This window comes from Phoca vitulina, unplaced genomic scaffold, assembly GCF_004348235.1.
Source record: "Phoca vitulina isolate PV1807 unplaced genomic scaffold, GSC_HSeal_1.0 scaffold16, whole genome shotgun sequence".
Taxonomy (NCBI): Eukaryota; Metazoa; Chordata; class Mammalia; order Carnivora; family Phocidae; genus Phoca; species Phoca vitulina.
Window position 1 is genome coordinate 631100 of NW_022589719.1, and position 6000 is coordinate 637099.

Genomic DNA, 6000 nt, shown 5'->3' on the forward strand with positions numbered 1-6000 from the left:
ACTAGTCTGCTTCAGGTTTTTTTTTGGACTGAATTTATAGAAATGCTTGAGAAAAATACATTGAACAAGAAAAAATCCTCTTCGATAACATACTTTTATCTCTTAGTAGAATTAGTAAGTGCATCATCATTTAAGGTTTCTCATCGAGTTTGTTGGCTCTCTTAGTACATATTGCCTCCCCTGCTCTCTGCTGTTCTGTATCTCTTCTCCCAGCACGTCCACATCTTAATTCCTCTAAGCACAGCCCAGGACATAGAATTGGATTTGGTTAATACTGGCCAGCTGGCTTAGAACCCAAGGACTCTGGCTCTAGCCCTGTATGTGGCACCTGCTAGTTCTGTGACCTAGGGCAAGCCATGGACCTCTCTGAAACTCAGATTCCTTTTCTGTGAAAGGGGCTGGAAATGTCAGTGACCATAAAGACTTCATTGATGGTGTGGGACCAACTGAGGTGATGAATGTAAAAAAAAAAAAAAAGTTTTAAAACATTAATTGTTATTTGATTATAAGGAAATCGTTTTTTTAATAGGATCCAACATCTTGCTAGCTTATTGATTTCCACCATAGGAACTGTCACGTGCTGTGTGATCGAAGACATGCCACCCAACTCCTGAGCTGCATGTGTCCCCTGTGATATGTGGGGAGCAGACTTGCTTCCTTGAACCTTCCAACGTGGTATGACTCAATGCTGACGCTGAACTCCCTTGGAGCCTGGAGGAGGCACAGGCTTTGAAGTCTGGCAGACAGACAGACTGACAGACTGCTTCAGAGCTTGCTGTCTTTTTGTTTTTTCGGACCTTTACAGGATTGTCTCAGAGGGTCCCGGGTATTTTTGAAAACTTCACAGCAGTTTGGCTGAAGGGCAGTTTTGCCTGCAATCAGACATCAGCTGTGAGCAGACCTCTGCAGTGACAGAAAATGGATTAGACCAAGATTTAGGCCTGTAATTTCCAAACTCCAGGGGCCCATTTGATAGAACCGGTTTGCTTTGGCACGTTGAGTTTTTGTTGCCTAAATAACAGCGCTCCCTCCAAGAACTGGGATGGCTTATTGGTCCCTTTGCCATTTTGCTGCTCTCGAGGTATGGCTCAAGCATTTCAGACAGGCCTGCCCCCCTGGCCCCTGGCCCAGGGGCCTGCAGCTGTGTCAATAGGCCTTTGAAGTCCACACACCCCAGCTGACTGGTCAGCAGCCCCTGGGATCATCTTCACCATGCTTGTCACAGGAAATCAGGAAAGGTATGTGGAAGCTGGTGTTGCCTGAGAGGCGGGGGAAGGAAGATGATGGGGTCCTTGATGAGAATATGGGAGGAATTTACCCAAATTCAGTGGTCCAATTCCTTTAGCGGGGATTCTTCCTCACTGCTCTTTCTCCTTCTGGCTCAAAAGCCATACATTGAGCTGGTTTATTTTTAACCTGATCCAAGTATGTGCCAACTAGTGCTTTTGGGGGGCTTTAACACAATGAGTATGTTATGATGTTGGTGCTTCTGCAAGATCTGGAAAGAGTTTCTGAATCATCAAAACGTGAATATTTGTTCTGGGGAATTTGAGTGCAGAGTATTATTAAATACTTTGTATCCTCTGTTTGGGGCCCTGGCATTCTTTCGTTCGGCATTTACTTTGCGCTCTCTTTGGACAGGTACTTTGCAGGTGCTTTACGTTTTCATCACATTATTCTCTTAACTTAATCTTCACATCCGTGAGAAGTATGTTGTTTTTACCCCGATTTTGCAAATGAGAAAAGCTCTGGGAGGTTAAAACGGGCTGAGGGTAACCCAGCTAGCAAATAGCAGAGCACGTATACCTAACTGTTCCACCCTTAGCCCATGTTCAGAACTTCGACTCTATGCAACTGGGAATCAGAATCTTTCGTGGACCAGCAAGCCTCCTTTTCTGTCCATGCTACTCATATTCAAAACCGTAGAGTTATCTCCTCCTCTTTATCCTTGCTCTGCACATCCTCTTGGTCACTGAGTCCTGTCCTTTGCCTTTCCCAATGTCCCTTGCATTTCTTTTCATTCTCACCCCTGGTACTGCATGCTTGGATGGCTGCAGTAGCCTCCTAGTTCACATTGTCACCAGTCTTTTCCTTTTCCATCCTTTCTGCTCACCCTGCCAGAATCATCTTCCTTTAACACTGCTTTGTCCTAAAATCTGTCATTTAAAATGTTCCAGGGACTTTCCATGGCTCATAGGATAAAGTTAATATTCAAGGCTTGAAATCGAGACCCACCTCTCTACTTCCCACCCCCAGACACAGATGACCTCAAAACTGATTTCTGGCCTTACCCATCACTTCCGGCAATAACTTGATGTTGCCTTGGGTCTTTGTTTTTTAATGTTATCTTTTGTTTTTAAGATGTATTTATTTATTTTAGAGAGAAAGGGCAGAGGCAGAGGGAGAGAGAATCCCAAGCAGACTCCATGCTGAGTGCGGAGCCGATGCAAGGCTCCATCCCATGACCATGAGATCATGACCTGAGCTGAAATCAAGAGTCAGAGGCCCAACGGGCTGTGCCACCCAGGTGCCCCTGCCTTGGATCTTCTGACTCAGGATCTTTGCACATGCTATACCTTCTGCCTAGAATGTTACACATCTTTCTACTCAGTCTCCCCTCTGTTAAAATCTCCCCGTGGCCTGTCTTCAGTGAAGCCTTCTCTGGTTGCCTTGCAGGAATGATGCCCCCCGGAGCATTTTGTAGCGCTTCAATAGTACGTGTCACATGTAACCCTTCCTCCCTAATCCCAGCGTGATGGTGGAAGGCGTGCATGCATGTGCGCGTGCATCCCCTGCTACGGTCATTGTCATTAGCATAGTGCCTTGTGCATACTGGGCCGTTACGTGATTGAATGAATGAACTAATGAAGAGAGGAAACTAAATGGGAAGAAATAAGCCACTTTTTGGGTGTTTACTGTGTGCCAGACAGTGTTCTTAGTACTTTTACAGGTAATAATTCTTTTAATCCTTGCATCTACCCCAAAAGATAGGTGATACTATTGTCCCCATGACAGAGATGAGGAAACCAGGGCCCAATGAGCTGAACTGACTTGTCAAAGAATTAGTGATAGACCCAGGATTCAAATTCATGCAGTCTGTCTCCAGAACCTAGGTTCTCACTATGGCTACCTCTCCGTGGACGGTCCTGACCCTGATAGGTTCATTCACATAGGAGCTACTTCACGGACTTAAAGATTTATCATGTGTGACAGGTTCAGGAGAGTCTGAGAATGGTTAAGATCCAGGCTTCCTCTTCTATGTCAGTACACGAAGCCTTGCCCACCTCAGCAATGTGCATTGGGCCAGTTGGTGAGCCAATACAACCAGTCCCAGGTGCTGGAGCTCCCCAGGTGACAGATGCTATGTAAAGATGAAGGACATGTTTCATGTTCTAGGAAACATGGTAACTTGATTACACAGCCGTCAGACTATGGTCCTGGGGCTCCTAGAACAGTCCACGTTAAGCATGAGATGATTACTTGGTTAATAATCCTAATTGGCCTCGTGCACTTACCCTATGTTTATCACTCCTGTCTCATAATCAACTTCTATATTTTCCTTAACTTTACAACTCAATCTGTGTACCAGAGTGACGGCAAACCCATATTTATCTAATTTAGCGAACATTTGCATGTGCTGCAATTAGACTCCCATGTTGTGTGATCAACATCCTTTGCTAATTGCATAATTCCTTTTGCATTTAATTGTCAGAAGGCATCCTTTCTGTGTACGTGTGTGTGTGTCTCCATGGTTTGCTGCTGGTTGGGAGTGGCATGTGGAATCACAGGCTGAGGCACCTGCCATGACAGAACCAAAGGCCTTCGAGAGCTGGGAGGAACCGCCTTCCTTGTTTACAGGTGAGGAAACAAGGCCCGAGAGAGTGAAGGGACTCCTATCCAGTTAGCTCAGTCCTGGGAAGTCCTGAAGGCACGGAAGGATGAACACATCTGCAAAGGATATCCCCCCAAACCATTCCAGTGTAGAAATTCCATGAATAATTCAAACCAGTCTTGACAATTAGCATTGGAACTTGAGTCTGGACAAGATTAGGCCAGGCCTAAAAGAAATCAAGTTTCTGGCAAGGCAGAATCTTAGGATATTCTGAAGTTATAACCCTTAGCGATTGTTTTTCAGCTTTGGGCTGCTTACTGCCAGCACGTGTCTCACTGTAAGGAAAGCAGGCTAACCTCCTTTCCCTTCCTTCTGCCTCTTTTTGTAAGATTTTTTTTTTATTCCTCTATAAAGCTAGACAAGAAGAGAGTGGGAGATCCATCCAGGAATTAGGGATTAGCCTAGAAAGAATCAGAATATTAGAGCTGAATGGGGACCCAAAGACCTGGTCTACGGAGCTGGCTGGACAGGGTGTGTCTCAAGTCCCACTATTGGTCGGTGGCAGATCTGGGAGGCAAGTCTGTGTCTCTTTACTCAGAGTTCAATCACAGCACTCTGCTAAGGAAGGGACCGAGAGGACAAGGGGTGCCTTGACACCTCACACTTTCCTCCCTCCCTTAGCACCTTTACATCCTGCCTGGGAGCCCTAAGCCAGGGGTGTAGGGATGCAGAGGTTCAGATCTTCATCTTGGCTGGGATGAAAGGGCTAGGGAAGAGGATCCCCCACCCCCAGTAGAGAAGGATCACCCTGGTCCCCATTGTGAGCATTCCGAACCCAGAGAGGATATAAGAGAATGCAGTGGAACCCAACATGGTGCTGGTCCAGAGCGGGAAATCTGCCAATACTTGCAGAATGAGCGTGTGCACTGGCCCGGGGATGAGGATGGGGTGAGGCTAGAAAGGGAAGAGGAGGCTAGCTATTCCTACCTGTAGTTTCTTTGCTGGGAAGGCAGTGGACTTCCTCTCCTCACCTGCCCAGGAAGAAAGACCTGGTCATTCCTGTGGAAGCACCAAGAATCATCAGGGCTGGAAAGCATAGTCCAGGGGTGTGCTCAGAAAGAAGAGAATGGCCACTGACCACTGCCAAATCTTCTGAACTGGGAAACCTTCCCACTGCTGCTGGCAGCACTGGGAATGCCCCGCTGTCTGAGCCTCCAGTGGCCACAGCGCTGTGACCACTACCCTGGCACCCGCCACCCTCTATCAGATAGACCCTTTGTATCTCCCAACTCCGGTCACAGTGTCTAGGCAATAGTGGGTGCTCAGTAAATGTATATTGAACGAACGAATGCATGGATTGTACACTGTTGAAATGTGCGGCTGTCATCAAGTTGGCAGGGAGAGAGAACGTATGGAATTGCCAAAGTACTATGAAAAACCTTTTAATAGCCTGTATAGATGGGCCAGAGCTGTAAGATTAAATTTACCTACTGCAAATGGAACACAAAGTCTCCATTTAGTTTTAAAAGGTCGATTGCCCAAACAAAGAGTGGTAAATGGGGCGCAGCCCAGATTTTAAGAAGCCAGCAGGAGTAGGTCTTGGTGGGCCAGAAGCTCCATGTGATTAAGATGGTGATGTAGCTGCTAAAACGGGACTGGATTCCATAAGGTGAAGCTGGATCCAGACCAAGGCAGGCAACACCCCCTGTAGTTTCTGAGCTCACTCAGGTCACATCTGGGGTATAATGTTCATTTGGGGTTTTATTAACAGCCACACCTTAGCCTAGGTCTAAATGCTTTAGTTTACATAGCGTTTTCCCAGGCATTATCTCATTACGCTGTCCTAATGAGACGGTTTATATACCGGCAAGGGCAAGCTGACGTGCTCAAGGTCACCTAGCTAGCGGGCGGCAGAGCCCAGCCTTCTGACCCCTTGTCCACACTCCTTCCGCTGCACCACACTGCCTTTATGCAGGCCAGAGCCCCACTGTGCCGCATCTAGAAGCAGGACCAGCGTGACGCTTGTCAAGTGCTGTCAACAGCGGACACGCTCAGATGGGCACCGCGCTATCAGACAGCCTGAGAGCGATGTCTCAGAAACCACCTTTCCTAACTCGGGAGGGCTTTTACAGGCCAGCTCACACTCGCAGGCACAGGGACCCTGGCCT